We start from the raw sequence: 23,837 nt of genomic DNA, 5'->3' as shown, positions 1-23,837 counted from the left end.
AAATAATACAAACAATCAAAATGATACAAACAATCAAAATTATACAAACAATCAAAATGATACAAACAGTCAAAATGATACAAACAATCAAAATAATACAAACAATCAGAATGATACAAAAAACTTAGATAATACAAACAATCAAAATGATACAAACAATCCAAATAATACAAACTGTCAAAATGATACAAACAATCAAAATGATACAAACAACTAAAATAATACAAACAATCAAAATGATACAAACAATCAAAATAATACAAACAATCAAAATGATACAAACAATCAAAATGATACAAACAATCAAAATGATACAAACAATCAAAATGATACAAACAGTCAAAATGATACAAACAATCAAAATAATACAAACAATCAAAATGATACAGACAATCAAAATGATACAAACAATCAAAATTATACAAATAATTTAAATAATACAAACAATCAAAATAATACAAACAATCAAAATGATACAAACAATCAAAATTATACAAACAATCAAAATGATACAAACAGTCAAAATGATACAAACAGTCAAAATGATACAAACAATCAAAATAATACAAACAATCAAAATGATGCAAACAATCAAAATAATACAAACAGTCAAATGATACAAACAATCAAAATAATACAAACAATCAAAATGATACAAACAATCAAAATGATACAAACAGTCAAAATGATAAAAACAATCAAAATGATACAAACAATCAGAATGATACAAACAATCAAAATAATACAAACAATCAAAATAATACAAACAATCAAAATGATACAAACAATCAAAATTATACAAACAGTCAAAATGATACAAACAATCAAAATAATACAAACAATCAAAATGATACAAACAATCAAAATTATACAAACAGTCAAAATGATACAAACAATCAAAATGATACAAACAATAAAAATGATACAAACAATCAAAATGATACAAACAATGAAAATAATACAAACAGTCAAAATGATACAAACAATCAAAATGATACAAACAACTAAAATAATACAAACAATCAAAATGATACAAACAATCAAAATGATACAAACAATCAAAATGATACAAACAGTCAAAATAATACAAACAATCAAAATGATACAAACAATCAAAATGATACGAACAGTCAAAATGATACAAACAATCAAAATGATACAAACAATCAAAATGATAGAAACAATCAAAATAATACAAACAATCAAAATAATACACACAATCACAATTATACAAACAGTCAAAATGATACCAACAATCAAAATAATACAAACAATCAAAATGATAAAAACAATCAAAATGATACAAACAGTCAAAATGATACAAACAATCTAAATGATACAAACAACTAAAATAATACAAACAATCAAAATGATACAAACAATCAAAATGATACAAACAGTCAAAATGATACAAACACTCAAAATGATACAAACAACTAAAATAATACAAACAATCAAAATGATACAAACAATCAAAATAATACAAACAGTCAAAATGATACAAGCAATCAAAATGATACAAACAACTAAAATAATACAAACAATCAAAATGATACAAACAATCAAAATGATACAAACAATCAAAATGATACAAACAGTCAAAATGATACAAACAATCAAAATGATACAAACAATCAAAATGATACGGAAAGTCAAAATTATACAAACAATCAAAGTGATACAAACAATCAAAATGATAGAAACAATCAAAATAATACAAACAATCAAAATAATACAAACAATCAAAATTATACAAACAGTCAAAATGATACAAACAATCAGAATAATACAAACAATCAAAATGATACAAACAATCAAAATGATGCAAACAGTCAAAATGATACAAACAATCTAAATGATACAAACAACTAAAATAATACAAACAATCAAAATGATACAAACAATCAAAATAATACAAACAGTCAAAATGATACAAACAATCAAAATGATACAAAAAACAAAAATAATACAAACAATCAAAATGATACAAACAATCAAAATAATACAAACAATCAAAATGATACAAACAATCAAAATGATACAAACAATCAAAATTATACAAACAGTCAAAATGATAGAAACAATCAAAATGATACAAACAATCAAAATGATGCAAACAATCAAAATAATACAAACAATCAAAATGATACAAACAATCAAAATTATACAAACAATCAAAATTATACAAACAGTCAAAATGATACAAGCAATCAAAATAATACAAACAATCAAAATGATACAAACAATCAGAATGATACAAAAAACTTAGATAATACAAACAATCAAAATGATACAAACAATCCAAATAATACAAACTGTCAAAATGATACAAACAATCAAAATGATACAAACAACTAAAATAATACAAACAATCAAAATGATACAAACAATCAAAATAATACAAACAATCAAAATGATACAAACAATCAAAATGATACAAACAATCAAAATGATACAAACAATCAAAATGATACAAACAGTCAAAATGATACAAACAATCAAAATAATACAAACAATCAAAATGATACAGACAATCAAAATGATACAAACAATCAAAATAATACAAACAATCAAAATGATACAGACAATCAAAATGATACAAACAATCAAAATGATACAAACAGTCAAAATGATACAAACAATCAAAATAATAATAAACAATGAAAAAAATGCATTGCATTGTGCAAAAATGTTCAAAACTCATCAGAATAGAACAACTTTGACACATCTGAACAAGAATAATTTAATGGTATAATAAACATATGCTAACTGCACATTTTCATGATATACAATGTGTTCATAAAATATAACAAAATGCTGATTACAATCGCATGCTACAAATGTCTTTGACACACTAGAAAACATAATGAAGCAAAAGGTACATTTGCATACATTTTCAGAAGTTTTCTGTTTAAATCCTGGTAAAGACCCGGATAGAAACTCTGTAGATGTCAAAATAAAATGAAATTTAAATCTTAAAAACTAAATGAAACTCGAAAGAAGGAAACATTGTTAGATTTTATGCCAAATATTAAACATTAAAGAAAGATTGACGAGATATAAAGGCGAGACTATAAATCTTATATTATGCCATGAATGCATATTTTTCATAGTCCTATGATTGAACGCTATTTGTGATACTGGTGTGATCAGATAGTTTATGATCAGTAATAAGGCGCATGATGTGGTATTTAAACAGTGCATATAGTTTCTCGTTTCACATTTTTATATTCATATTTATGGTTTCTTATATCTATTCTTACATTAATACCTTGTTTTCCATGAAAACATTTTTATGAGGGTCGTTCCAAATGTAAGGCCTCCTATGGTAACTAAAAAAATCTATAATATTCGACATCTACGAAAATGGTGGTGGTACCGTTAAAACGAGCGACAGTTTGTTCTCCAGATTTAGTTTTTTTACAGTCACCACTATTCTTAATGTATTTTGATCAGCCTGTTTTATATCTCGGTCGTAAACGTCAGGAGCGTACTTTGTTACTTACATCTCTGCCGTCACTCTGAGGAATCCATCACTTTGCTGTGCTGACATCAACTGCATCGGCTCCGTAAACATTCAACAGGAGTCGGTAAATGTTGATCGGTTCAATTTTTCTGCATGGAGAAATTCAATGACACATCTCTTCTTTTGACGCAATTCTGCGACAGCGGTTCATTTTTTCGAGTTTCACACTGTCAATATCTGCAGCCGAGAGATGAAACCTTCAGGTTAATTATGCATGTTTAGGCATCATAACAATGCAATTTTTCATGCTTCTTATTCATTTGGACGAAATAAAAAAAAATAGGAAGTATTACATTTGGAACGTCCTTTATTATATATATATTCTCTGTTTACGAATAGATCACGTCATGTTGCTAACGGTTATAGTATTTGAGATTTATATTACTATTACTATTATATAGTCTCCTTCTTTTTAGCATGTTCTTAACATTAGTAAAACTTTTTTATTTTTGTTTTATTTTACTTCAAAGGTCTAACACATCATACTTGATCTTCACATAAATGTTCGAATTTTCCATTAAATTAATCTCCTTTGCATCTCAAACATCTGATTTAGTAAAGAAGTTGGAAACATAATTTCCCTCCCCAATTGACCATTTAAATATGTTATAGTATATCGTTCTTGTTGTCCCTTGGTCTTTCAGGACAAGAATTCATCTAGTCTGGTGGAGTATCTAGCTTGGTGTGCTGTTAAATGAGGAACAGGTGGATTTATTTTTGCTGCACATGACCAATTCTTTCTAACTGGATATTGCCAATTAAACATAGAAAAATTATTGTTAAACCAACATTCAAATTCTATGATAAAAACCATTCCTCGTAAAAAGCCAGTGTGAGTTTACCATAGTGAGGAGATCTTATCTGGACCGCGAATAATATGTTATTTTGAATATTTGTCCAATGTTTACTTCTAGGGAAAAGTATCCTCATGCCAGGTTTCCCTGAAAAAAAACCTATTCAGAGAGACTTTAGACACTCGAGGATATTGTCTAGTAGGCATTCAACGGCTCCCACTTATTTTCATTACTCTTAGGTTTTATTATCTTCTCTTAAAGCTGAAGCATTTTTAAAAATATTTTTCATCCGTCTTATTTTAACTGATTGTATTTGCGGGAAAACTCTATCAAAACAATATATTTACAAACAATACTGCAATACACTTCCTATTGTAAAGACTGTTGGTTTACTGCTTAAATTATGCATAAAAGTGCTTCACTAAGCGAAATAAGTAACATTAATTATCCGATGAACACATACTGTGGTTTCATGTAATTATTATATACGTTGTAAGACACATATTGCTTAGTGTAATTTTTCTTTTTCTGTTAGTATATGAAATTATTTACGTCTAAACTAAATGTACTATGAATGCTGGCAACATACTTGGGTGGGCGAGTTTAAAATGAAAAAATGCGATACTCATAAAAAGTTATCATTTTGCTTAAATAAGTTTTGTGTCTGAAATAGTGTGCTTTGTGTTTTTAAATAATATTGTAGCCAACGATTTGCTTTGGTCGATATGCTGATATTTTTACGCCAAAAGCCTTAGCTTTGAACATGTGGTCTGTGTCGATTGACAATAGTAGTGCAATAATTATATGAGACGTTGTTAGTTATACGTGCAAGTGTAACAAAACTTGCTTTCACTATGATACTTTGAACAAACTATAATAAAACATGTGTTTGCAATTGAGAACATTACATTTCTACGGAAGGTTATTAGCAGAAAAAACTAATCGTACAAAAACGATAGTCGGTCATTCAGGTTGTCTGCTTGTGACAAAGTTTCCTTTTTTCATAATTCGTCTGATCACTTCGAACAATGTGATACTAGCAGTCAACTATGACAATCGATTCTATTGAATGTGCAAATTATGAAACAAAGAGAACACGTTTCAAAGTGGATCGAAACAATTACAAACGAGCATTGATCGCTTTCAAATGATTCAGAAAAAAGGAAAGCAGATCTCTTATAGTGAACTGTTATGAACAAATCTATCATTAATAAGAAACATTCTATTCAAATGTGAAGAGCTGATCCATAGTCATAATGTAAAATGATTGAAAGGCAAAGCAGATCGAATTCTTTGTGCATATTTAGATCACCTCACTAGAAAATAATAGAAAGATTTCAGCAAAATCTGATCCCAGTTATTACGAAGAAATATTCAAAACCAACGTTTGGTATATAACTATAAAAGAATGACTTTTCAAACAGCGATTTAAAGAACAGATTGTATGTTTCAATCAATGTCTGAAAAAGACCAAACAAAAATTTGATAATTATATGATGGGATCATATAATTAATGTTTCAATTTAAAGTGTTAATAGTTGATTAAAAAAACATACAATAGATGAAAGCGTAAAACCGATGATCCTCAAAAGATGATATGGTGTCATCGATTAACGATTTAATGGTCAAAGATGAGAGAGAAAAATATAGACTTTTACTAACGAATATTGGAATCCTAAGGAGGCTTATACTTATTATCTTGCGACACAATTTTCTAAGCGTGGGGAATTAAATGGGTACGTCTTCCATTTAAAATTTTAAAATGTTCAAATTAGCAAGTTAGATAATTAAACATCAATTAAGAAAGAGTCCCTGAAATTCAATTTTTCTTAAGCCTCTAATTTTAGACGTTCTCTGAGATTAGCATTTTGTCATGAATTTTGATCGCAATTGGAATAAGGATTCTATACTTTGTATTTAGTAGGATTATATCTTAATTTTTTTATCTTAATAAGGGGGCAAAGTTGGAGTAAGAATTCTAGACATGACATTTAATATCAATGTGTATCGTAATCTTTATAAGGGTGGATAAAAGTGGTACAAAACTGCTCTGATCAGAGAAGTTTTTTTCATCTTGGGACGGATGTTCTTCAAGTTTAAGATAAAATTGTAAAAGATGCTAAATACATAAATATGCGAAAGTTTATTATTATGCTGCACTGATTTATTCTTCGTGTTTTCATCGTTTAAAGCAAAGCAATTGGTATGATTAACCAGTTAAAATCATTAATTAACACCTTGAAATCTTTCTTATTCAACACCCATCTACATCTTCAGCCTGCTTGGTATCATTATAGAGGTGTACATTTCGATACTAAAGGCGATTTAACGAATATAGAAAAGTTTTTACAATTTTTTACTTTATGTCCGCTATGCAAAACATAGAAATTGGAATCAATTCACTGAAACATGAATGCATGAAATAAATAAAATGAAATAAAATCGTTTCATGCGGAAGGCAATGTTTTTTTTTTCAATAGTAAAAGTAGTAATGTGTCTGTTATGGCAAAATGATAGCATTTGGATTATCAGCTTTTCAATAATCAATAGGAAAACAAAAAGACTTAATTAAATTTAGTAAGTATCCATTCATAACTGGTAACGTACACATGCATGCACACCGATGCGTCATGCAAAGACACACACACAAACACACGCACACACACTCACACACACTCACACACACAAACATATATATATATATATATATATATATATATATATATATATATATATATATATATATATATATATATATATGACCTTCAATAAACAATATCTACTTGCATTTCATTTGTCTTCATTAGTTTATTGGAGTCAGACGGCATATGGCGATACAAAAGTCTCTTTATTGACCTTCACTCTTTGTTTGTTTGTTTTTACCTAAAACTAAACTTTCGCTTAAAATAGCAAATCTTCTAGCAAGAATATATTCTTATCAGATCTCTGTTTCTTACATTAAATTACAAGTTGAGAAATATTTTGCACAATCTCTAATTTATCTAGAAAATGTGTGCTCAAATTATTTCGCATTTAAAAAGATGTATTTAAGTCATGAATTGAATTCAAACAGCATATTAATTATCTTTATAAACATTTAAAAAAGATTTTTAAACATGCACAGTTGCTTGCACAACAAGGTCTGTTATTCAAAAGAATCTGGAAAACAAGTCATATCAAGAAACCTCAACATACTAGATGCCTTTAATAAAGTTCCAAACTTTTCCTATCGACACTTTTCGCTGGGAGTACGCAAAGAAAACTCGTCCCCTTCAAAATAACCTCTTTTGGCTTCGATGCCCTTGTACCGTTTGAAAAATTTCTTAAAGGCCCATGAAAGCCCTCTTGTGTGAGCGTGTAAATGATCCTTATCACAGTCTCTTTTATCTCCTCAGTTGTCTCATAGCGACAGCCTCTAAGGTTTTCCTTGAACTTAAGGAATAAGCAAAATTCATAGGACACAAGGATTGCGCTATAGGGAGGGTGAGATACTGTCTTGATATCCATCTTGGTCAAAGAGTCTTTGACAAGGATGGAGTTGTGGACTGGTGCATTGTCCTGGTGGAAATGCCACTGACCTGATTTAAAGAATGTGGACCTCTTCCTGATCTCCCTTAAAACCTCAACATAGTATTCTTTGTTGACCGTCTGCCCAGTGGGAACCCATTGTATGTAGATCATGCCCGTGCTGTCAAAAACTGGGTCATCATAAGTTTCTGAGTGAATTTGCTCTGACTGGCCTTCTTGAGTTTGAGTTTGAGAGAGCCAGCATGCTTCCAGTGGGAACTCTGTCTCTTGGTCTCTGGGTAATCCATCTTTCATCGCAGGTCATCAGAGCATCAAGAACTGTGAGATTTGAATTTAGTAGTTCGGCCATCTCGCTGTTGTCATGACAACATCGTTCTTTCTGATCTTCTCTGACCTTGGGACAAACTTCGTGCTAATCATCCGCATCTTCAGTTCCTCACGAATAATTGTGTGTGCAATCCCCGCACTGATATCAAACTGTGCACTTATTGTCCCTACAGACACATGACAGTCCTAATTCATAAATTTCTTTATTTGGCCAATCAACTCTGGTTTTCTAACTTCCTTACTCCTCCCACACCTCTCATCACCTCTTACAAACTTCCTACCTTCCTTGACTCCCTTAAGTCACTCACAAACTGATGCTCGATTCATGCAAAATGGTCCAAAAGCAGTCTGAAGCATCCCATACGTTTCTGTGGCATTTTTCCAAATTTAATACAGAATTTTATTGCGTATCGTTTTTTTTCAAAGTGTCCTCACGTCCAGATTGCATTGTTAGGGTTAGGGTTAGGATTAGGATTAGAGTTAGGGTTAGCGGTTGTGAAAGTCGACTTATATTCAAGACTCAAAACATGCCATAAACACTCAGCATTATAAGGAGAAGATAAAGTATGTGAGGAGAAATCAAAGGAAAAGATCAACACTTCTTATATCTATGTGTAGTGACTAACGGAAAGCAAACAATTTTTTTATTAAATTTTAATAACTTATCTGCAAAAGGAATCCAGCCCTTGATCTTGTTTATGAGTTTGAGGCCATATGTAATCAGTTACGAAGAGAAACATCTTAAAAGTCACGTTTAAACTATCAAAAACTTTTGTTGCATGTAATGACTTCTCTCGTTCCCTGAATCTCTCTCTCTCTCTCTCTCTCTCTCTCTCTCTCTCTCTCTCTCTCTCTCTCTTTCTCTTTCGATTGGGAAATATTTGTTAGGAATACGTTATGGAAAATAATAATGCTAGTTTTATTACAGATATTGCAGATATTAAAATTTGATCACAAAGCGAACATTGTGTTTTTGTTGTTAATATCGTCGACGGATAGATCTATGAACATATTAAAAAGTGAGTTGTGCGAGGACAGAGTATTTTAAGAATCAGATTTATGGAACCCGTAAATAGTGTATTTGTATAGTGGTGCTAGTGTATTAATAGTGTATTTGTATAGTGGTGCTAGTGTATTAATAGTGTATTTGTATAGTGGTGCTAGTGTATTAATAGTGTATTTGTATAGTGGTGCTAGTGTATTAATAGTGTATTTGTATAGTGGTGCTAGTGTATTAATAGTGTATTTGTATAGTGGTGCTAGTGTATTAATAGTGTATTTGTATAGTGGTGCTAGTGTATTAATAGTGTATTTGTATAGTGGTGCTAGTGTATTAATAGTGTTCGCTGAGTATACTTGGAATATTTTGTTATAAAGATCCGTAAGTAGCAGAAAAGTAATATTCAAGCAAATATATGTTGTATTAAGGTTAATCCTTGTTAAATATGAGTCTTAAAAAACTTTATTACTAATGTCGATATAAAATCAAATATTAACAGTGAAATCTGATTATCAAGACGTCAACAAATAAGAAAGTATTTTTCTCATTAATTAAGATGTGCTAATTATGACGTAAAAACTGCAAAAATTAGTATGACATCGAATGATTTCTTTATGAAAATGTTTCCGGAAAGTTAATTAACTATTAAAAAAATATTATGCGACGTCTGCATATGTATGCATACGAAGTGCTGAAGTGCATCTGCATGAGAAGGCTAAAATGTAATGTAAAGTATGGAACTAGGTATCCGTGAAAATAGCAGTAGTAGTTCATATATTAATTGTATATAAGTATATCTGATTCTTATAATTGCAAATCTTTTATAAGAATGTTTTCTACAAAACAATAAATCTTTAATAAGAATGTTTTCCACAGAAAAATATCATTGTTAAATGCATTGGTAACCATTGGCAATTACTTTATTTACATCCATTTATTATCAGTTGATTACTCAAATCGACTGCTTATTTAATCTACGAACTGTATTATTAATTCTTTGTTGTATTTCAGTGGAGATATTAATAGTGTTTCCTCTCTCCTATTTTGTTTTAAAATTCATTATAATTTTCTGTCCCATTGTGCATTTTTGTTTTGAGGTAGTTTTCTTTTTTGTTTTCTTTTTATGTAATCTGCTCCATTCACTTTTTACGAAGGTAATGTCTCGTCTTTTTGTCCACAGAGGTTACATGTACTATTTTCCTTGATCTTCTCTACATTGGTTTTTATTATTATTATTATTATTATTATTATTATTATTATTATTATTATTATTAATTATAATAATTATGTTAATAGTTATTATTATTATTATATGTTTATATTATTTTATTTTTATTATTATTATTATTAATAATTAATATTATTACATATTACTAATATTAATTTTATTTAATTATTATTATAATTATTATTTTATTATTAATTATAATTATTATTATTGTTATTATTAATAATTATTATCATTAATTATTATCAATAATTATTATTATTATTATTAATAAAGATAATTATTTATATTATTAATTATTATTATTATTATTATTATTATTATTATTATTATTATTATTATTATTATTATTATTATTATTCCAGTGGCACGTGGAAATTTCACAGTTGCATCTTTCATCTTTTGTATATTGTTACCGTGCATTCTATGCACGTTCTGCAAGTACGAAGACCCCAGGATATTATTACACTATGTGTGTTAAAACTGAAACATACCCTAGTACTCTGTTTAATGCAGTTTCATAATGTATCTGCTTATAAGAATCTATCGCTAAAGCCTTTGTAAGAGTTCAAGAGATATTCCTATTCTGTGGATGTCCGGCGCAAACGCAAACACCATAATAAAATTGAAGCCGCTTTGGACAGAACATATACTACATTTTGATTCTATCCAGAAGGTCAAGAAAATATGTTTTGATTCAAGCCTTATGTTCTATGCAACATCATCATCTAATTATTAATTAAGTTTTAAGTAAGTATTGTATAATCGGCGTTTATGCGTTTTTATCCTTTAAAAGGTGGATAGTGACAACGCGCAAACATTAAATTGCTTTACTGTTTTATAATATATATATATATATATATATATATATATATATTTAATAGTAGTAGTAGTAGTAGTAGTAGTAGTAGCTTTAAAGGGAAAGTTTAATTCCTTTCTTTTCTTCATATTTTCTTAAAGTTAAAAACGGTTAGATATAATACTTTGTAAGTTACAAGTAAGTAAGAGTTTATTAAAAGAGAAACCATTTATATATAAATAAGATAAAATGATATTTTTACAATTCCCTTAAATGTTAGACATATTCCAACTAAAAAAAATGCATTTTTATTTTTTTTGTAATGCTTAATATTCGAAATTTGGCGGCAAATCTTAGGACCGCCTCGGGCGGCAAAAACAGTTGCTACGCCACTGTATATATTCTAGTTTTAATTTTCACTGAATTCGAGTCAGAGAAAATTAAGACTGCAATATACATAGTGACATAGCAAATGTTTTTGCCGCCCGGGGCGGTCGTAAGTTTTGCTGCCCTTCCTGTTAACATTTGATAATATATTAAGCTTCAAAATTTCAAAAATCCCCCAAAATATTTCTTTTCATAATCAAAGTTCTAATTTAAATTTAATTAAATTTAATTTGCTGCTATTAGTCTTAGACTTTCATCTCCTTGTATTTTTTTTTGTATTGAATTATCGGCGTTTAGGCGTTTTTATCCTTAAAAAGGTAGATGGTGATACCGAGCAAACATTAAATTGCCTTTCCGTCTTATTATATAGGTATTTAGTAGTAGTAGTAATAGTAATATTAGTAGTAGTAGGAGGGGGAGGAGTAATCGCAGCAGCAGCAGCTTTAAAGGGAAAAGGTTCATTCTTTTTTTTTCTTCATATTGTCTCCAAGTTAAAAACGGTCAGATATAATACTTTGTTAGTTACACAGTTATACAATCGTCGTCAAAGAAACCAAAGATTTTTAAAACTAAATACGTATTTTTCAAATTATTGAAAAAAAAAACTAGATAACAAAGAAACCAAATATTTTTCAAAACAAAAACGTATAATTCAAATTATTAAAAAAAATTGTTAAATTAAATTAATTAGCTACACAAACAAATGTAATAATAAATTTAAATGAGAAAATGTGAAAACCTGAAAATATTATGTAATGATAAAATCATTTTTATTTACTTTGTTGTTGTTGTTGTTGTTGTTGTTGTTGTTGTTGTTGTTGTTGTTGTTAAAGTCCGAATTTTTACCAAAAGCATGGCTTTATCAAGGAAAGGATAGTTTGATGTAGTTTTCATTTCTTTTTTTTTTCATGATGTTGTTATTAAGAGATCGAGCCTCCCGAAGAGAAAAAATAAAATGTCTTGTATCGGGGGTGTTTGAAATCCGTGCATGTAATCGTTCAGTTAAATCGCGAAATTTTAGAAATGGAGACTCACATATTTCAGAAAAAAAATTTTTATAAATTTAAATGAGAACGTATGACAACCTGAAAATGTTATGAAATGCTAAAATCTTTAAAATATATTTTTAATTTAAATAAATTTCTTTAGAAATTGTAAATAATGCTATGAATTTATTTTGTGAGAGAACTGCCGCAAGAGGCATGAAGTTGGTTGAAAATTTACAAATTACAACTTACATTTCGCCTCTTTTTTTGTATTGAATTATCGGCGTTTAGGCGTTTTTATCCTTAAAAAGGTAGATGGTGATACCGAGCAAACATTAAATTGCCTTTCCGTCTTATTATATAGGTATTTAGTAGTAGTAGTAATAGTAATATTAGTAGTAGTAGGAGGGGGAGGAGTAATCGCAGCAGCAGAAGCTTTAAAGGGAAAAGGTTCATTCTTTTTTTTTCTTCATATTGTCTCCAAGTTAAAAACGGTCAGATATAATACTTTGTTAGTTACACAGTTATACAATCGTCGTCAAAGAAACCAAAGATTTTTAAAACTAAATACGTATTTTTCAAATTATTGAAAAAAAAACTAGATAACAAAGAAACCAAATATTTTTCAAAACAAAAACGTATAATTAAAATTATTAAAAAAAATTGTTAAATTAAATTAATTAGCTACACAAACAAATGTAATAATAAATTTAAATGAGAAAATGTGAAAACCTGAAAATATTATGTAATGATAAAATCATTTTTATTTACTTTGTTGTTGTTGTTGTTGTTGTTGTTGTTGTTGTTGTTGTTGTTGTTGTTGTTGTTGTTAAAGTCCGAATTTTTACCAAAAGCATGGCTTTATCAAGGAAAGGATAGTTTGATGTAGTTTTCATTTCTTTTTTTTTCATGATGTTGTTATTAAGAGATCGAGCCTCCCGAAGAGAAAAAATAAAATGTCTTGTATCGGGGGTGTTTGAAATCCGTGCATGTAATCGTTCAGTTAAATCGCGAAATTTTAGAAATGGAGACTCACATATTTCAGAAAAAAAAATTTTATAAATTTAAATGAGAACGTATGACAACCTGAAAATGTTATGAAATGCTAAAATCTTTAAAATATATTTTTAATTTAAATAAATTTCTTTAGAAATTGTAAATAATGCTATGAATTTATTTTGTGAGAGAACTGCCGCAAGAGGCATGAAGTTGGTTGAAAATTTACAAATTACAACTTACATTTCGCCTCTTTTTTTGGCATAGTTATCAATAACTCTATCAAAATTCACTCCATCTACAAGTTCCCATACTATGGACAGGATTGCCTAGTCTGTGTTACAAGAAAAGGGAGGTTCCCTTTCCATATAGATAAGAAGAACATTAGATAAGTGAAAATGAGGTTAGGATAAGCCGAGACTCGAACCTTGTAAGCAAGGTTCAGAAATAGAATGTTAGAAAATAATTCTGAATATTAAATATGTCAGTAAAAGAATGAACAATGAAAATTAAAAATATATTGTTAAAAAATAGGTTAGGGGAGGATTCTTTGTTTGCAGAAGTGTGTTTTGGACAAAAATGCATAGCCACGTAAATTAGTCACGTTTGAAAAATACACTTCTGACGTCATAGACAAAGGACGATTCTCTATATATTTCGATGGGTTCGAATTTGAGAGTAAGTCAGAAGAGTCTGCTAGTCAGTCAGAGAGAGAGTTGAGAGTCAGTCAGTTGGCAGTGGTCAGCTGACCCTTTGGAAGCGAAAGGTAGAAGATTAAACCATGTAGATAGAAATTTGAATTCCTGACACCATCAGCATTCGACCGGTCCAATGAATAAAGAATCATCTTTGTGTTTTTGTAAAACTGTTGTCATGTGTCATCTTTCAACACTCAAAAGATAATGTGTTAATCATCTTATTATGAACATTGCGTAACCTTTCCAATAATATGTATCTCTCCTCCTCTCTATATATGTTATAAGAGATATAAGAACTGTGCATCTATCACCCTATCACCCTCAGCATATATATGAAGTCCCAAGCAGAACAGAACTGTAATATGTATAAATGTCTCTCCCTCTCATAATTGTTATGAATCCCCGTCATATCCCTTAAACATGACCCCCATACATCAGTCTGTAAGCTCTTTTTTTATCAAAAGTAGTTCTTTATGAGCTTAAGTTTCGAATAAGAGCGCTCACAGCTGGCAACGCTAAGAGCTCGCGTAATGAAAATGCGTAGCAAAATCACAATATTAGGGATTGAATCCTCAAGGTAGTATCTCTGTATAAAGTTCAAAGATTCAAGAGGTCCATTGACCTTGTTTTTTCCTGAAGCTTTCACAAAATATGCAATATTTCCTCCCGGCAAAGAATTCCTCTGTTTCTAAATCTTCGTCAACTTCATCAAGTTACCGCTATAATTAACATCAAGTAGATTTGACTGTAAGAGAAGCGTATTTACTTGTAAGATCGCGAACTTGTTGAAATCTGCAAGCAATCAACCTGTTTATAACAGACAGCACTTCCCATCTCAACTCACTATCAAACCCCAGCACTGTATCATTCAATCCTTCACATATATTCATTTCTTTTTGCGGACACGAGACTCCATGCTTATCCCTGTTGGTACGGGTTTAGGTTCTTCCAAGTCCCAAAACTACCGACCAGCTTTAATAATTACTAAACGTACAACAAGTATAAACGACAAGAATTTATTAACAAACATGAAAACATGACAACACTGCAATTCAGAACATTAAGGTAAAAAGATTACTCACTTCAATAGTGGGGTTTACGGGAGGAGTGAGGACTGTATTCTAGAGTTGTACTCTGTCTGTCCAACATTGTCTTTTAGGAGAAGAACTTTTTGCGTCCGTGCCTCATGTGTACGGACTCTCCTCTCTTTTTTTCAAGGGACCTCACTCCTTACCGGTAATCCGGTGCTCTTATTTATTCCCCTACAGTACTCCCCCCAAAATACGGAGTACCTGAAATAAATGGGCAACATTTTTAATTTTATTTAAACCGTCACAAAATTTTTTAAATGTGCTGGCCATCTGACATGTCTACCTGACCGTGTCTTTTTCTTTTCTACTTTCTGAAGCGTCATATCTACCGGCATGGCGTTTGGGGGTGATACTTTCAGATATGTCTCTTCCAGTGCTGCGGGTTTAACCTGTCTACCGAAATGTTTTGTTCCTCATTCTTGATAAGCACCTTGAAAAACTTATTTTGTCTCTCCACAACCTTAAAGGGGCCACGATACGGCGGTTGCAGGGAATGCCTCCTTTCCGTATCACGGATAAAGACGTGCGTGCAAGTCTCTAAACCCTTAGGTACATATGGGACCATGTTCCTATTCGAGCCTGAGGGAGAATATGCCATCTTGGCCATTTTTGTTGTTAGCCGGTCGACAAACGCTGTCATGTCCATAACTTTTTTTGGTGCTTCAAAAAAATATTGTGCTGGCAACCGCAATGTGGTTCCATATAGAGCCTCCGCTGCTGAGCACTCCATATCTCTTTTAACCGTTGTCCGCAGTCCCAACAATATTAGTGGCAGATGTTCTAACCACCTTGTATTGTCCGTAAGCTGTGCCCGTAAGGAGGCTTTCAGACTGCGATGTAGTCGCTCGACCATGCCGTTTGCCTGGGGGTGATAAGCCGTGGTATGTATACTCTTGGTGCCCAAAAGTTTTGCAAGTTTATGAAAAAGGTCTGACTCAAACTGTCGACCTCTGTCTGATGTAACATTTTGTGGTACACCGAATCTGGCCACCCAGCCAGCAAGGAATGTCCTGGCAGTTGTGTATGCCGTCATGTCTGGCATTCGTAGAGCTTCAAACCATCGTGAGAATCTGTCGATACATGTCAGCAGATAGCACTGACCTTCACATGTCGGAAATGGTCCGGTGATGTCGATATGAATGTGCTGAAATCTCTCATCTGGAACTGGAAACGTGCCTAGAGGAGGCCGCGTGTGACGACCGACCTTGGCTTTTTCACACTCCACACACGTTTTCGCCCACGCTCTTGTATCAGCTTTTATTCGCGGCCAGACATATCGGTCTGTTAGTAGCCTTACAGAGGCATTGGCCCCTGGATGCGATAGACCGTGTATTGCCTTAAATATGTCTTTGCGTAGCGATGCTGGAACGTATGGTCGCAGTTTGTTTGTGCTTGTGTCACACACAACTTTTGTGTGGCTAGTAGGGTTGGTAATTGTCACTAGGTTCAATGAAGTTGGATTATTCTGCAGGAGATTTTGTAAATGTTCATCCTTCTGTTGTTCTTTAGACAAGGTATCGACGTCAATTGCCGGCTGCAACAGGAAGGAATTAATTCCCCGCGATAAGGTGTCTGCTGGGATGTTGTCTGCTCCCTTGATGTGCCGGATATCCGATGTCAATTGAAGGATATAATCCATCTGGCGAATCTCTCTGGGAGAATATTTGTCCGAGGAAGACTGTAAAGCGCCTAACAGGGGTTTGTGGTCCGTGAGGATATGGAACTGCTGACCTTCCAAGAGCTGCCGGAAATGGCGTGTCGCGGGGAATGCAGCTAACAGCTCTCTGGAAAATGTACTATAGCGTTTCTCAGTCTCTGTTAATTTTTTTTGAGAAAAAGGAAATGGGTTTCCAGTCCGCATCACATTTTTGTTGTAGGACCGCTCCAATTCCAATTGCGGATGCATCCACTGCTAGGCACAGCTCCTGGTTGGGTTGGATGTGAGACAATTTTGCAGTCTCCTGCAACATAGCCTTGATCTTGTTGAATGCTTCTACCGCGTGCTCTGAAAATACAATGTCACACTTCCTCACATTTGTCAACAAACTTGTCAATGGTAAAAGTACTTGTGCACAGTGAGGTAAGAACCTACGATAAAAGTTTATCAGCCCCAAGAATTGACGCAGCTGCCTCATTGTGGCAGGGATAGGGAAATTTTGAATGTACTTGACCATCTCTGGTGATGGGGATATTCCCCCCTCTGAAATATGGTGTCCTAAAAAAATTACTTCGGATTGACCAAAAGCACATTTTAATGGGTTTAGGACTATCCCATATTGCTTCAAACGTTCGAAGACCTGTCGCACATGACCGATGTGTTCCTTTCTAGTTTGGCTAGCAATAAGTACATCGTCAATATATGCACAGACGAATGGCAAATCTGACAATACCTGGTCTATGAACCGTTGGAATGTTTGTGCTGCATTCCGCAACCCAAAAGGAACTCGCATGAACTCGAACATCCCGAATGGGGTGATGATAGCAGTTTTAGGAATGTGTTCGGGCTCCACCGGTATTTGGTGATATGCTCGAATTAAATCCAATTTTGTAAAAAAACGGTTATTTTGAGCCACTGCTGTCACGTCCTGGACATGTGGTACTGGGTATCTATCTGGTTTAGTGACTGCATTCAGTGCTCTGTAGTCCCCACATGCCCGCCATGTGTTAACACCTTTGTTGACAAGATGAAGAGGTGAAGCCCATTCGCTCTTTGAAGAGCGAACTATGCCTAACTTCATCATTTGCTGAAATTCAGCCTTGGCCGCTGTTACCTTTTCTGGTGCTAAGCGCCTAGTTTTGCTATGAACGGGCGGACCCTTTGTTTCGATATAGTGTGTGGTGGAGTGTGGCAAAACGTCCCTATGGAAAGAAGGCACTGAAATTGAAGGGTATTCCTTCAAGAGACTCAGAAAATCGTTATCCTGGTTTGCATGTGCCACTGCTGGACACAATGGAGTACCAGTCCTAACTACCCCACACGCTGTGAGATGCGTTTCTGGATCTTTCAGACACTGACCTGTTATATCCACCACCAAACCGAACGCCTGTCAAAAATCGGTACCTAAAATAGCACTGTCTACATCCGCCACTATAAAAATGTGGGTAAATGTTCTATGCAGGCCTAAATTAAAGTCCATACACTTCTCCCCATATGTGTGTATTAATGAGCCATTCACAGCTCGTAGTGTGAATTTACAGGGAGGGGATTTCTTGTCGGCTGCAGTCGCGGGAATGAGAGACACCTGTGCCCCGCTGTCCACCAAAAAGGACGTACCTGAGTTTTTGTCCACCACATACAATAGGCGGCCTGAACGCGAGGCACCGACAGTTGATGCCGCATTCTTCTGTCGGTTTAAGCTTTTCCCGAACTCTTGTAACTACACGATGGGATACAGGAATTTGCCTTCTCCCCAAATCTCTTGTGCTTCAAGCAAATGGTCCTATCCTGCCTCCGTTCTCTGGAGTGGCTGCGCGCACCCCCCCCCCCGCCTTTGCTTATTCTCGAGGGTAAGTCTCGCGATGTCCTCCGCCATTTTGTACATACGAGCTTCCAATCTGGTCTGTCCCTCCATTAGTTTGGAGAGTAGCTCGTCTTTCTCCGATGTCTGAACGCCAGCCACCGTTGACGACCGTGTCGACATTATATCGGCAATATGGTCGGCTATCTCAGCCACTCGTTCCACTGGCATACATTCATCTTGTGCAGCTATTACTACCTTATACTCGGTTGGTATGCGCTGTAGGAAGATGTTTTTGACAATATTATTGTCCATTGTCCCTTCAGCCAACTTCTGCAGGCGCTTTAGAAACTGTGACGGCGTGCTATCCCCCATAGTTTCCTGTTCTAATAATTGTGAGATTCGCCTGTGTGCTGAAACTGACACAGCAGTTGTCACTCTTTCTCGTAGGGTGTCATATGGTTTCTCCGTGGGAGGAGATATAATTAGGTCTCTCACCTCGACGATAACATCCTGAGGTAATATAGTCGCCACATGGCAAAACTTTTCAGTCTGTCCTGATATCGTTTTCTGCCGAAAATATAAATCTAGCTGTGCGAAAAACAAAGCAGGGTCATTCCGTACATCCGTTGGAATCAGACTGAATGTGGGCGACGCCATTTCACATTTATTTATGATTTATTATTATTATTATTATTATTATTATTATTATTATTATTATTATTGTTATTATTATTATTTATTTTTATCTTATTTATTTATTTATAGCGACAGTTAGCTAGATGACACCGTATAGTAGTAATAGTAGGGACAGAGCAAGAGGAAGACGAAGCGTGACGTAGTGTTCACATCAGCCAATCACGAGACTGGCGCCGTGTGCAAATTGAAGAAGACGCGGTCGGCCATATTTGTTGTGCAAGAAAAATGTGAATATCCCGATGAAAGGGTAACGATACTTGTATAAAATAAATTTCGGCACAAAAACGTAACTAGTCATTATTTTTTATTTTTTTATTTTTAACTACTCTTACGCCGGGATTCATGTTATGGACGATTTTTATTTAAAAATAAACTTTAATTTTACGCATTTTCCTTTTGTTATTAAAATATAAAAAAAACGTTGCTTTGCGTATTCTATGTTGCTAGTTGGGGTCACCACTGTTGGTACGGGTTTAGGTTCTTCCAAGTCCCAAAACTACCGACCAGCTTTAATAATTACTAAACGTACAACAAGTATAAACGACAAGAATTTATTAACAAACATGAAAACATAACAACACTGCAATTCAGAACATTAAGGTAAAAAGATTACTCACTTCAATAGTGGGGTTTACGGGAGGAGTGAGGACTGTATTCTAGAGTTGTACTCTGTCTGTCCAACATTGTCTTTTAGGAGAAGAACTTTTTGCGTCCGTGCCTCATGTGTACGGACTCTCCTCTCTTTTTTTCAAGGGACCTCACTCCTTACCCTACACCGGTAATCCGGTGCTCTTATTTATTCCCCTACATCCCCATTTCAGAGCAGATTTTTTTTACTCTATTGCAGTGTCGACCATATTTTCTCTATTCTGAAGAAGGCAATCTCTCTACGCCATCAGCCTGACAGAACTTTGTTGCATGTCCAGCGCTTTTTCTTTAAGATACATCTGAGCATCATTGATTCCAAAGTCTCAGAAATAAAAGAAACGGAAACGAAAGTACCATGTTGTAAAGTTGGAGAAAGGTCTGTTTTAACGATCCGCGCGTCTTCTGTCATTTGTGATTTGCCTTTCAGCCGCACTTGATGCATATTTTATTTACCTTTATTATTAGTTGTTGTTTTCAGCAGTCGAATTTTGTTGTTGCTATTTTCTTGCTAGGCTGTATAGTCGACTCGCTAATTTCGTTTCGCTAAAATTTGCCTTCGTTTCATTTTTTACATCCTTTCGCGGATTCCACCTTGCGTACGACTTTAGTCAAGATTGCCAAGGAATAAGGCATAAGACATTTTTAGAAAAAAAATCTATATGCTTTTTTAACGAATCCCCTACCTCTCAAAAAAATTGAGGTTCATGTAGAATAAAAGATCGAATGGTAAAATATTTTATAATACTTTCCTTTAATCTAGTACAATATGTATTGTGGTCACTGAAGTTTTCAATTTGGAAAACAATATTAATTTACAGGAGAAGTAAAATAAAATTCAACTTCCAAAGAAAAAAAAATGTTTTCCATAGAAAAATCAACAAAAATATTTCAATAAAACCATTTTTTGCTTAACTGCCCTAAAACACTTGAATATCTCGCATATGGAGGTTTATTTTACATTAAATTTACATGTGAAAATGACCCCACTCTAAAATTATTATTATTATCATTATTATTATTATTATTATTATTATTATTATTATTATTATTATTATTATTAATATTATTATTATTATCATCATCATCATCATCATCATCATCATCATCATCATCATGATTATCATCATCATCATCATCATCATCATCATCATCATCATCATCATTATTATTATTATTATTATTATTATTATTATTATTATTATTATTATTATTATTATTATTATTTTTTCTCACCTGATGGATTATTTTCCAGACACTCTAAGAAAGCAAAAATGGATTAAGGAAATCAATACAAAGCAAATATTATTAAAATCAAGATAAGTAACTCTTCTATCTAGTAAAAGAATGTATTTAACTTTTACAAAGGAAACAATTCGAGCTTTCACATTACATTGAAATACACCTTTAAACATGAAACAAAAGTAAAAAATATGTCAGTAATCAATTTTCAATTAATGAAATATATTTTAAATATCTTTAAAATAGGTTTTAAAAAATACATTTACATTTTATATTGGCAAATTTCCAATGTCTTTCGTGCGTATGGGAAACTTAAAAACTAAATTGCCTAACGAAATCAAAAATATTATTTATTAAAAATAGATTCTGTTAGTAACCTGAGATTTTATTGCTTTATATTGTCATCCAAATCCGTCTTTTCTTATTCAAAAGTTTGTTTTAGTAGACGCATAAACTAAAATCAAAGAAGAAATGCGCCAACATATGTTGTCACTTATAGGTGTGAAAAGCTTTGAATCTACTAATCCTGTTAATGTCCAATTCATCTAAAAAAATACAGACGTATAAACCGAAATCAAAGAAGAAATAAATCAACACATTAAGATGCGAAAGGTTTGAATTCCTTAATTTTATTACTGTCCAATTCATCTGTGGCTAAAACTTTGAAATTATCAAAAATTTGTTTTTGTAAGCAAACTTTTTGATAACTCCTTGTAAACTTTGCCAATGCTAACTAGAGGACCAAACGAAAGCTCACCGGAAAAAAGGACACCGGACAAAACCCACCATCTAATTAAAACAAAAGACAATTAGATAAAATCCCAAATAAATCAAAACATTAAAAATCACATTTTTATATTTTTATTTTAATTTAATTGAATTTAGGAAAATTAAAAACTGGAGAACTAATTGTAACAAGGTATGAAAAATAAGCATCTATGGAATAAATGTCAATTGAAGATAGAGTTTAAGATCATTCTTAAAGACGATATAGTTTTAAATAGGATTCAAGTGCCTCTCACAGAAATATACATATGTAAATATTTACTCTTGTTTGAAAGTAAGTCGATTTTTTAAGTTAGGTGCGCGTTCTAAGGACACTTTTCTTCTATTATCTCTTACAATTATGATAAGTAATAAATTAAAATCGTAATACCAGATTTAAGTCATCATAATACATTTCGGTTTATTTATGAATACGTTAGCGATTATAAAATTTAGAGCAGGATTGGAGTTTGGGTGGCGATTAACATCGAACCCAAAACAACCCAAGCCAAAAACGAAAGGGACACACATACACATCTCGTTTCCCTGGTTTTTATTCATGGAAACAGTGACCATCTCATATTCAGTTTACAAATAAGCTGAACTTTTTTCAAAATTAAACAATGTAAACATGTTTTTTCGTTTTTTTAAAACAATATTCTAAATTTCTTTTAATATTGACCTATTTTAATATTAATCTTTTTCTTTATTGAGAATGTATCGCTAAAAGGCATTAATATTAATTTTAATTAAATTTTAGTAATACTTGTTTATTCGTTGGCGTCGCGCAAAAGAAACCCCGCTGGAAATGAAAAAAAACAACATAAACAGATTTTTTTTAAATAAAAACCGAAACAATTTTTATTTACATTGTTCTGGTGGAGATTTTGCAACTATTTCTGTACTTTCACCCCCACCAAAAGTACTAGAACAATTCTGTTCGTATTTTGAAAAATTATTTTAATTTTCAAAGGTTCTATTTCTATGTTTACAATGTAAATAAAAATTGTTTCCTTTTTTATTTTGAAAAATCTGTTTATATTGTTTTTCATTTCCAGCGGTTTTTTGCGCGAGGTCAGTGCAGTGAAGGGTTGTGGTCTCATTGCAAAAAGAAAGTGAGGAAAGGTGGAAAGAAAACATTTGATACATACATGATAGAATTCGTGTGGCGAAAAGGGGAAAAGGGAGGGGGAGTCTTTCCTCTTATAATAAAATGCATCCGTGAACAATATGTGTTTTTGTAAAAAAAAATATTTTTGTAAAACTAAATGTTTTTGTAAAAAAAATATAAATAAATAAATTGTTAGGTGAAAGTACAGAATAGTTGAAAAACACACCCACCAAAAGTATCAGGACAATTCTGTTCGTATTGTTTAAAATTTTTTAATTATCAAAAGTTCTATTTCTATATGTTTACAATGTAAATAAAAATTGTTTCTGTTTTTATTTTTTTTTAAAAACTGTTTATATTGTTTATTTGTTGTTTTTTTTTTTTCATTTCTAGCGGGTTTTTTTTTGTGCAACGCCAACGAATAAACAAGTATTACTAAAATTGAATTAAAATTAATATTAATGCTATATAGCGATACATTTTCAATAAAGAAAAAGATTAATATTAAAATAAGTCAATATTAAAAGAAATTTAGAATATTGTTTTAAAAAAACGAA

At 32.2% G+C, this 23,837-nt stretch overlaps 1 protein-coding gene across 7 annotated transcripts in view; it reads left to right on the top strand.

Annotated features, from left to right (window-relative positions):
* LOC145283807 (neuropeptide F receptor-like) overlaps positions 1-23,837 on the top strand; it is a 489,066-nt gene that overhangs the window by 275,591 nt on the left and 189,638 nt on the right. For 3 of the 7 annotated variants that reach the window (XM_080132891.1, XM_080132890.1, XM_080132889.1), the window contains one exon: positions 20,365-20,541. The exons of the other annotated variants lie outside the window; for them this stretch is intronic. The gene's annotated coding sequence lies outside the window, so the exon portion shown is untranslated. The remainder of the gene's footprint in view (positions 1-20,364; positions 20,542-23,837) is intronic. 7 annotated transcript variants of the gene reach the window in all.

The sequence above is a fragment of the Euprymna scolopes genome, chromosome 8 (assembly GCF_053919585.1).
Source record: "Euprymna scolopes isolate OS-2025 chromosome 8, ASM5391958v1, whole genome shotgun sequence".
Lineage (NCBI taxonomy): Eukaryota > Metazoa > Mollusca > Cephalopoda > Sepiida > Sepiolidae > Euprymna > Euprymna scolopes.
The sequence above is the reverse complement of the archived record's forward strand: the minus strand, read 5'-3'. Positions and strand labels throughout refer to the sequence as shown.